Here is an 11,922-nt window from a genome sequence, read left to right as displayed (position 1 = left end):
TAAGTTATGGACTTTTAAATTTTAACTATATTTTATGGACTGTAACTTGATGTAACTAAAACGTGTTCCTTGTTTGGATGAGATTGAGGAACGGGACTTTTTATATGTATGTAATCATTTTGGGAATGTGGTATACTATTTGTATTGTGCGTTGGGACATGATAGATTAGTTTTAAGGCCAAGTGAGGCTATTACATTTTTATGTATTTCAACATGTTGTAGAGGGATTTTTCTGCGAAGGTCATGTCAAAATTTTATATATTTTATTATTATTATTATTTTGGTCTCTTTTTGGGTCGTTACAAGTTGTTTAAGTTATAATATTTTTTTATTGCTTTAAATTGGAAGTTAAAGTACAAACTTAATCATTACAATACATGCAAAGAAACCGAATACCAAATGTAAGATAGAAGAATTCAAAAGCGGTCCTTTTTAACACTCACTTGATAGATTTGCATTGCATTTACTTCTTTACACTGAAATATTATATTTTAAATTGGTGCAGTGAATGTTTTACACGAGTCTAATGACCATTTTACGCTTTTTAAGTGCAAGTTTTATATTATTCAGTAAATGTTTTACATTATTCAGAAATTTTTTTACACTTATTGCTCTGATGCATTTGGCACCTGGTGTAGCAAAAGAAACACAATAAACCAAAGGCCCATGGCAATTTGGGTAGCCGGAATGATCGTCGGTTGGGTTGTCAGGTCATATGAAGATGATGAAACATTGTCCTATGATGTGATGATTATGAAGATGATTGAGAAAATGGAATGTCTATAGTCCAACCTTGTTCCTTCTTTCCTCTTTTGATCCGACCCCTTCCTCTCTCTTTTTTCTCTCTCGGACAAAACACTCATCTTTACCCCATTCTTGAAACGTGCCCTATGTCTGAAAATGTGTTCTTGAATTTGAGTAACTCAGCTATAGCTCGTAAGGGAAAAAATAAAAGGAGTAAGGATAGTTTAGTAAATTCCAAAAAGTACTTAAGGGCAATTTTGTCTTGTGTATTCATGAACAATAAAAATTGACATACTTATAATAACTTTTGCCTAAAGTGTTTTTTAATGGGTTTATTTTTAAGTGTTTACATTCTAACTAAATATGGCTTCCTAAAGTGTTTTTTTATAAAATTAACTCAATATTTTAAGTATTAATTATAAATTTAATTTTAATTAATAATTATTTAAATTTTAATGTCCAGTAACAAATGTGTATCTAAAACTTTTACCAACAGTATTGTCTGAGTGATAAAAAGGACAGACTAAAGTGCCCCACCCTCTACCTCAGCTCACAAACTGAACCAATTCAAAAATTGTTTTTGCTTCTATTTTATTGATTGATGTCATTCTAATCTCATTGACATATTATAGTACTATAATATCACTTTTAACTTTTTGAAATTAGAAAATACCTTTCAAAGTTACAAAATTTTGACATTTTATTCAGACTCATGACATCCCTTTAAACATGAACCATTCGTTTAGAGAGAATGCACATGCATGCACTCCTCCTCCGTTGTGCGGGTTCTTATTGATCCAGATACGGAATTTGGATAGTGTGAGAATGACTTTAAAATACCATTCTTTGTTGTGCTCAGGAGTCGTCAGTTTTTTTTCCCAGGTATTTAGGAGTTGCCAGTTCTCATGGAGAGAACTATATATCTTTTGTTTACTGTATCTGTGAAACTTTTTGATGATTTTTTACAGATAAGCTTCTCTGATTGGTTCTTGTCCAAGGGGGAACACGCAGGAGTATCCAGAGAATGATCATATTCACTTTAGTCTATAAAAATATTTGAAGGATCAAAGTCCATACCATGAAGTTTTAACAACTATATGAATTGAAAATGGGAAGCTACATTATTGAGGGTCCTAAGGTATAGTTGACAGATGCTGACTTAACAGTTATTGACGGTTTGACATTTGTGCATGGAGCATTTCCTTTGATGATTAACTCCCAATAATTCTCTTATTCTTTCAGGCTACACAAAAGAAAATTGTGGAAGCTGATGCTTATGTTGCAGGTTTGTGGTTGACTATTTCTCCACAATTTATATTCTTCCATCCATTATCCATTTCAATTACATCAACTCATTAAACTTTTCCATTTAATGGCAGCCTGTGACGTCCCTGGAATTAAAAGATTAGTTCTATAAACTATAAACTAGTTGGAGTGCCTGTCGTCACAGTGCAACTTAGATACAATAGCTGGGTCACAGAGTTACAGGATCTAGAACGGTCAAGGTGATTGTCTTATGTTTTGTGAAGTACTGTTATATAAATGTGAATTTTTAATTTGAGGGGTCAAGAATTATTTCTGCTTTCACTTTACAATAATGTCCAATGAAATGTGGTATTCTCTTGCAGATTTCTCTTGCTTTGCAGACCTTGCACTAACATCCCCAGAGGATTATTATATTGAGGGTCAAGGTTCATCGCTCCAGTAAGGATAATTATTTTTGTTTATCCTTGTATCATCGTCAGAATCATCAGTGTTCGTGCATTTATGACATGACGCAGCTGATAAACCTATGCATGTTTCCACTTAAATGAAATAGTCTGTAAGCTATTAATTTGTTAATTTTGATACAAGGTCCTTTGCCACCATAATATATTTTTTGGCACTTAGTTTGGTTGTGCAAAATATATCCTTAACATTATTAGATGTATTCCTGACCAATGACTTCATTTGTTTAAACTACATGCATGTTGCACATGGTATATGAGAACTGATCTATGTCTCTGGATATTTATATCTATCATTGTCATTATACTAGGCATCATATTGGTTGGTTGGCTGGGTAGGCCCTGTGACCTGTAGGTGTAACATAATTTATCAATGAACTTTGTTATTATTATGAAGTATAATACAATAAACTATTGTTGATATATTCGTCTGCATATTTGTTGCAAATATTGATTTTGTTGCCTTAAAAATACTTTATTGGACTATTCTTCATATAAAATATTGCAAGTTCAGTTCAGATATTCCTTTCTAGTTTAATTAGCATGATCACATGAATTTCTGCATCTTTTTTCTAGATGAAAGTTATTTGCTCATGTTGTTTGTTTCTAGTCAGGTTCTCCTTGTTGTTTTGCTTCTGATTATATACTGTGTTTTTCAACTCATTCTGACATCTGACATTTCCATGATTTAGTGGCTTCTGATTATATACTGTGTTTTTCAACTCATTCTGACATCTGACATTTCCATGATTTAGTTTCAGTTTTTGAGTGGATTGTCTTTTTCTTTTTTTCTTTTTCTTTTTTTTGATAACCCAGAACTCCCCAAGACAAGACCCTTCGGACCCTACCCCAATGCACCAAACTGGGGATATTGTAGCCCAGCCCCATAGCCACAATACCGGATGAGTCGAAGTTCTAGCAGGGGGTAAGGCTCGAACCCGGGTGAGTGATTACCCAAGGCCAACACCTTGCCATCACTGCTAGGCCCCCGGGGGCGGATTGTTTTTTATTTCATTTAAGAATATATTTCAAAACATGTTTTTGACCTCAATACTTTGCTCCATATATTTGCTTATAAATCCCCTAAAACTTTTGCAAATTACTTCAGTCACTGCACTTGTCCTGGCATTCATTTGGATATTTGTTTTACTAAATGCTATTTCTTCTTAACAGATGTGTGCTTACACCTGGTGATCCCTACATGCCGTTACCAAATGATGAAATAATTAATAGAGTTTCAAGACAGGTAAGTACCATCTAAGGAGGATCCCTGTATTCTGAAATTTTCTTTTTGATGTTTTCTTGGTTTTAGTAACTCCATCATTAATACAACATGGTATTAACTGTAACATTATAATATACAAGTAGGAAACGTTAAAAATCCTGGTAATACTTAAAAACTCCAACCCAAAAATGAAAAGCAAAAAGATTGAAATAGTTATACAGCCATACAGGTTTGGCAAACATAGTCGTAAATATATTGGGGCCTCATGTTGCAGCTTTATAATGCTCTTACGTATTGGGGGCCTCATGTTTCAGCTTATAATGTGCTTATGAATTGGTAGCAATACTATAAAAGCATGTCAGAGGGTGCTTAAGAGAGCAATTTATTAGAAGCAGATCAGTATAATTATAATGATTGTGCAAACTAAATATTTAAGAAGATCAAAAATAAAAACCCAAAGATTATATAAGAACACGTGTTTAATTAATTTATATTTTCAACAGAACTGAATATAGGTTAAGTATACTACGTTTAATGTTTAAAATATACTAAAATAACAATAATCCTACACTTTTCAAAGGTCATTACCCAGTGTGGCGCTGTTAATTGAGGGTGCTGGGTGGGGCAGATTGGATTGTTCAAAGAATAAATATACGCTTATCACATGAAATAAAATAAATAAATTACCTTTTAATTATATATCATAAGTTTGGGGCTTTTCTGATGTTGCTCAATATCTTTGAAGTTCTTAAGTTTCTTCAAATATTAAATAAACTTAGATATTTGCAAACATTGCATTCGAACAACTGATGGTAAAAAAACTTCCGGAAAAAAGAAAGAAAGAGAGAAAGCCGTTACCCAGCATTTTTCCCACTGATGGTAAAACACCTGAAGAGTTCTCATATATTATCCAATGCTTCGAAAATAGTTTTGAAACATAAATGAATTCAAGAAATTTTGCAATAATGTGAACATATTGTCTAATTTGTTTTAACCGTGTCAGGTTTTAGCTTTGTTCCCATCTTCTCAAGGTCTGGAAGTTACTTGGTCATCTGTTGTCAAAATTGGGCAATCTTTATATCGTGAGGCACCTGGTAAAGATCCATTTAGACCCGATCAGAAAACACCTGTGAAAAATTTCTTCCTTGCTGGCTCGTACACTAAACATAATGCTGGTTTATTGCATTATGGGCTTGAATGTATACCGATAATGCTGGTTTATTGCATGTCCATTTGGGCTTGAATTCAATCAAGGAAAAATCGATTTAATGCGATGATTCATGATCCAAAGATGTTTTTGAAAATTAATATTTGAATCCTTTTATCTTATCTGAGTTATCAATCACATGTGAGCCTGTCAATGACAATAAAAAATATACAAAATGATGAAGCTTTTGTGATACATTTTCCAATATGAGAAACAAAACCTAATATCCTTTAGGGAACCAGAGCACTCTGTGTTGGAAACGTGCTAATTTTAAAAAAAATTCGAGAGATTTTGATTCATAAATCTTGATTCATCATATAGAAATAAGTTTTATGCAAAAATAAAATATGATGTATCATTCAATTAATAGATTGAATACTTACATCAAATATCTGAGTAAATCTTTAAATCTTTCCTCTAAAGTGAATGTTTTCACTTATTGTACATCCCTTAGCAAGATGCCTTCTTCTTGAATCTCCATCTTCTTGGTAATTGTTTTGCCGTTAGGAATCACTCATAAGCTTCCATGAATGACATTGGAAAAACTAGACTTGTGGGAGCCTCCATTAGATGAGAACATTAACCCTAATTTTTTATAGAGAGAAAATAAATTCATTTTTCCTTCTTCCAAAAATTACTCCTCAAATATACATAGACCATGTATATATATAGGCAACTTAAATATAAAGAAAAGGAAACAATAAATCCTTCTCAATCTCTAATTCACACGTCTCAAATCTAATAGGATTCCAATATCAAGTTGGGCTATGAGTGAGAATCATTTGGACTTATTATTTTATTGGCTACAATGAATTAATAATTGGTCCGGTCAATGGACCCAATTCAATTGATTCATAAATTAATTTCTACTCCACTAAAAGAAATTAATTGAACTCCAATTAAATAATAAATAACCTCTAAGTCAATGTTGCACTTTGACCCCCCTATACATAATTAGTTATCGGATAAATAAAGTCATCAATCCGACTACTTAATTAATATATTTATTTTGGTACCATTGATTATATCTGGCTCGATCACAATAAATCATTTGTTTGACAAAAATAATAATTTAAATAAATATATATATAATAAATCATTTTGTCTAAAAACACACGAAGGCCTTCGAATTTACTTCGTGATCAACCATAATCAATACAAAATAAATACAAGTAGCAATGATGCAAATATTGATAATATAACTGTCTAACTATTAATTACATAACTACCTAAAGTGTCGGTCTAAGGATCCCGAAGTATCCGCCGAACAAATCAAAGTAATTATTAATTAATAAAAAAGTTTATACTTTTCTCACGCTTAAGAGTCAAATGCCATGACGGTGATAGAGAGTAATTGCATACGACGGCTCTCGCAATATCTCAACCTAACGCGGATTCAGTTCAAGTCTTAATTAATTATGAGTCCAATCATAATTACCGACTATGAACAATTTATTATTACTATTTATATTCATGTATTGATCGTCATCACATACATATATAAATATCTCTTGTAATCAAGTGGACACTATCAATTTTATAATGAATCGAAACATAATACATTAAATTCACCAATTGTATAAAGTATAAATATTTCAGAAACGTCAGGAACATATGTCACTATAATCCAAATAAGAATTTGCTATGCCAGGGCATATAAATCCCAACACTCTGTTCCTCAATCATATGATTCATTTAGCAGACCATAGCTTGGTGAACATTACTAACAATATATTTTGATAAATCCCCATTATTCAATAAATTCATTTGACACACTTTATTAAATTGGAATTTGTTATTAAATGCTGTACTCTGTATAGGATTATATAGACAGCATGGAAGGTGCAACTCTTTTGGGCAGGCAAACTTTTGCCTACATATGTGGTGCTGGGGAAGAACTTGTGTCGTTACGGAAGAAGCTTGTTGACATTGAATCAGAAGAGTATGCGGAAGCTGCTGCTGGTATAATGGATGAGTTGAGCCTCGTCTGATAGATAGCAATTCATTTGTTGAGCTCTAAACACATTGTCTCAAATTGCGGAGTTAGGTTGTGGCTGGACAGAGTTATGTATGTAATTTAATTGAATCACACAAAAGTGTAACACATAAAATTCCAGTTGTATCATGCAATCAATGCCAATATTTAGCTTTCTGTAATTCATGTTATGCGACTACATCAGATATTTGCATGTTGAACTTGAGTTTTTTCAAGTTATGTACAGGTACTGGTGTTATACAATATACATACATATATTATAAAGAATTTTAACTAGGGTAATAAGTGAAGATGATAAAAAATTTGTTTGTTTGTGTTGTTTTTTTTTTTTTTTTTCACATACACATGCCTCCATAGAGGCTCGAACTTCTGACCTCTCTTTGGGGAGTAGGAACCTGGTACAGTTAGGCCACTGGCCTGTTGTATATAAGTTTAATGCCTTAGATTTAGAATTTCAAAAAGGGTTTCTTGCAGTATTTTTGTTAATTTGGTTAGTGGAAGGATTTAACTAATACTGGGATTGATGCATGGAATCCGCAATTTGAAACTAAATTAATTTAAACTTTAAACAAAATTTTCTTTGATTAGAAATCTCAGCATAAATATTACAGTAGAAATTTATTGTCCAAATTCAAATGATAGACAAATGTTCAAAGTTTCAAACAAGTTCAAATTTGATTTGGGTCTCTAGATAAGTCCAATAAGGAGATGATGTGATAAAATAAAATAAAATGGGAAGAGACAAATGGGTAGATGACTATTTTTTATTTTTTTACTTTTTTACTTTTCCTGGCAAAAACAATAAGACAAAAAAACCCAAACCACACAACACAACTAACACCCCACATCCGCCATAGCCAAATGCATAATGGAAGGAGGAAGAGCAGGCAAAAATTGATCCAATCCAAGTTCAGGACGTGAAAGAGCAGCTAAAGCATGAGCCACCCTATTACCTTGGCGCCGAACATGAGACAAAAGAAGCAGAAGAAAATCTTCGAAGATCTTGGGCAATATCAAAACAAATAAGAAAATCCTAAAACAAAAGATTCGCCATTCAACACCCCATCCATAACAACTTTAGCATCCGATAAACAAGAAAATCCTAAAACAAAAGCACAAAGGACAGCACGCTGACAAACCACAGCTTCCGCCGGCAAAGAAAAAGAAGCCGAAAATGGACAAAAAACAACTGCTTGAAGTACTGCACCTCTATAATCTCGGAAAACAACTTCGTCGCTCCCCAGTAACGACTGTCGACAAAAGGAAGCATCATAATTACATTTGATAGTTCCAGTTGGGGGAGGACACCAAGACACCAGTAAGGATGAGCTGAGAGACCGAGCCTCTTTGAATTCCCAAAAACTAATAACTGCTTTTTGAACCATAAGCTCCAGCTCTCATAAAATCCCATCAAAAACCAACCGATTCCTGGCCTATCCAAATACCCCAAGCACAAAAAGAAATCAAACTAAGAACAGCCGCAAAGTTTGAAGAAATCCGAGCCTGATGTATAAGAAAACTCCAACCAACCCTAAAGGAAGAAAAAGAGAGACCTGAGAAATCAATACGCAACGGAGAAAGTTTCCACACCTTTAGAGAATGAGGGCAAGAAAAAAGAAGATTCACAACAGTTTCCTCCTGCAAATTGCAATGAGGACAAATAGACGAGCTAGTATACACACAAGACAACAAAGCCACACGAACAGGCAAAGCATGAAGATAACATCTCCAAAGAAAATGTTGCACCTTAGAGAGCGAACGCACTGCCAAATAGAAGACTAATCAGCCGAATGAACTGGAGGGCCTAGATAAGAAGACATAGACACAACCAATTTATAAGCAGAATGCACAGAAAATTTACCCGACAGCTCCGGAGCCCAAATGAGAACATTGGGTTTATCCCAACGACTTATATGAATATTAAGAATTTCCTACACTGTAAGAGGAGGAAAACACTTAGACAAAACATCCACTTTCCAAGAAGAAGTATCAGGATCAATCAACTCCGCCACATAAGAGTATGGAACAAAATCCTGAAGCGGTGAAAGTTTCTGATCCATTGTAAGGACCCAATGATCATCCCAGATATACGTAGAATTGCCATTCCCAATCAATGATCGTAAGCCCTGCCGCAATAAAGACTAGGAGGACCAAACACTACGCCAACCCCAAGAAGGATAAGATCCCAAAGAAGCATCCAAGAAAGACGAGTCTGGAAAATACTTAGCCTTAAGAAGCTGATACAACAAACTTTGCTTCTGAACCTGAAAATGCCAAGCATGCTTCGCTAAAAGCGCTAAATTAAAAGCCTCCAGATCACGAAATCCAAGACCACCCTAATTCTTATTCCGATAAAGAAGATCCCAGTTAACCCAGTGAATTGCCTGATGTTTATCTTTATTACACCACCAAAAGGAACAAATATGTTTCATCAAATCTTGATACAGAGTAGTGGAAAGCTTAAAAGAAGACATAACATAAGTAGGCAAAGCACTCAAAACAGCCTTAATCAACACTTCTTTCCCTCGCGTAGACAAGGACTTGGCTTTCCAAAAAGATAACTAATCTTGAATTTTAGTCAGTAAAACTGAAACACATCCCTTTTGGATCTACCCAAAATAGCTGGAACCCCAAGATACCGAACCTACAGCCCCTGATTTTGCAAACCTAAGGAGCGACAAATAAAACGGCGAACTGAACCTATGGTATTGGGCGAGAAAAAAATAGAAGATTTAGAAAAATTGACTTGTTGACCTGACGCCCTTTCATAATCAGCCAAAATACGTTTTAGAAAAAGAACTTCTGCCAAAATTGTAGCACAAAACACAATAAAATCATCAGCAAAAAAAAGATGAGAAATAGACGGAGCGCCCCGACAAATACAAATACCAGATAATATTTGAGCTTGTTGAGCTCGCAAAAGAGCAAGAGAGAGAGCTTCAGCACATATAATAAATAAATAGGGTGATAAAGGATCCCGCTGCCTCAAACCCCTAGACGATTTGAAGAAACCAACCGAACTCCCATTAAATTTTAATGAGTAAGAAACTGTAGAGATATAGGAGGTGATCATTTGAATCCAATGGGTGTTCAAACCCAAATGAGACAGCATTTATAATAAAAAGTCCCACTCAATCCGATCATAAGCTTTACTCATATCAAGTTTCAACGCCAGCCAAGCCTTAACCCCATTTTTCTTATTTTTGAGATAATGCAAAATTTCATGAGTAATTAAAATATTATCCGTAATATGTCACCCTGCAATAAAAGAACTATGCGAATCATTGATAAGGGAGCCAATAATCCTTTTCAGGCAGTTAATCATAATTTTTACAATAATCCGATGAGACACATTACACAAAGAAATAGGTCGGTAATGACTAACCTGAGTCGAAAAAGAATACTTAGGGATTAACATAATATTGGTATGAATAAAACTGGATAACAGATTACCCGTAGCAAAAAAAAACTAGACACAGCAGCAACAATATCTGTGATGTTTCCAAATTTCAGCATGTCTTAATTTTTCCAAAATTTTATTGATGCAAGGGCATTTTGGTCATTTCGCATGTTGCGTTCGGGATTGTGGTTGGGTCCAATTACAATTGGTGCATTTTAATTTATGGAATCATGTAGTATATGCTTGGTGGTGCATTCATATGTGTGAGGTGTATTTTCAAGCAAAAGAAAAAGTGAAAAGAAAAGAAAATGAGTGGTAGGACCCACCACTATGCACAAGTGGTCTAAAGACCACATTTTCACTCTCATTTTTCTCTCTCCCCATATCACTTTCTCTCTCTCAATTCTTCACTCCATTTTCTTTTCTTTTTTAAGCAAATCTTTGAGACAAGATTTCTCTCTCATCTCTTATCGGATTAAAGTGCCGTTTGAGGCAAAACGAAGAGCACGACGAGCTCTACGCACTGGTACCAACAATTTCAGACTTTGAACACCCTTTGGATTTCGAATTTGAGGACCCATTTTCAAGGGTTTTGCTCACTTTTGAGGTAGGGGCTCTTAAACCACTTCTTTCTTGTCCCATTGTGAATTACATCTCTCTCTTATGTGCTAACATGCTTTATTTGAGAATTAATTGTGTTGATGATCATATGAGATGTTGGCTAGAGAAATATTATATGAGTTGTTTTATATGAAAATCATGATTCGATGTATTTTGTTGTGTTTAATATGTTGATGACCTATCTAGAAATGTTGAACATGATATATGCTTGATTGGATGTTGTAATTCTTTAAATGCCATAATGTTGGAAACATGGAACATATATACATGCATGTACCATTGGGTTGCATGAAACGGGAGAAGTTTGTTATTGAAACATGAAAATAGGGAATTTTAAGGAAGTGTTTTGATGAAATGATTTTATGCAAACTCGGTCGCTGTGGGGTTACCAATGGGCCAGAGGTTAATATAGCCTAGAGAGGACTAGAGAGTCGCTCTAGCGTGGTTGAGCTAGCTGGTCCCATAATGGTGCCGCAGGGTTACCAAGGGTCAGGGACACTAGCCAATCCTCCTCTCATGTCGCGACGGGGTTACCAAAGGGTGGGCTGTATTAACAATTTGAATGTGATGGTTTTGAAGGATGAAAATAAGGAGTGACATTTGCATGTGTTGCATTTCACTACATCGCATTGATTATACTTGGATTTGACTTGTATGTTGTATTGATCCCCTATGTTGCATGATCCCCATTTCCCATTGGCCTATGCTTTGATTGGATTCACAAGGACATAAGATGTGTGTCTTAAGTGTCACCTGCTGAGCTTTATGCTCACCCTACTATATATATATATATATTTTTAGGTCTTGGAAATGAACCGGTGGACGACAATCCACCTCAAGCTTGAAAGTTGTTAGAAGACTACTTTTGCTACTTTTGTAATTGGACATTCTCTTGTATATTCATAGATTTTTGGTTATATAACTATGATGTATATCTCCTTGAAAACGAGTTGTAATTAAATATGGGTTTATGGGATCAAGAGTTAGTGTTTCGTCTATGAT

General features: G+C 34.4%; 1 long non-coding RNA gene across 1 annotated transcript; it reads left to right on the top strand.

Annotated features, from left to right (window-relative positions):
- The first annotated feature begins 2,367 nt into the window (after nucleotides 1-2,367).
- Nucleotides 2,368-4,857, top strand: LOC132298686 (uncharacterized). Its single transcript, XR_009479924.1, has 3 exons — nucleotides 2,368-2,448; nucleotides 3,645-3,717; nucleotides 4,700-4,857. It is a non-coding gene; the product is annotated as an uncharacterized LOC132298686 (long non-coding RNA).
- The last annotated feature ends 7,065 nt before the right edge of the window (nucleotides 4,858-11,922 follow it).

Source organism: Cornus florida, unplaced genomic scaffold (genome assembly GCF_030987335.1).
Source record: "Cornus florida cultivar Cherokee Brave unplaced genomic scaffold, ASM3098733v1 CherokeeBrave_3.0.0_Hap2_Chr03, whole genome shotgun sequence".
NCBI classification, from domain to species: Eukaryota; Viridiplantae; Streptophyta; class Magnoliopsida; order Cornales; family Cornaceae; genus Cornus; species Cornus florida.
This window is presented reverse-complemented; position numbering and strand designations above follow the sequence as displayed.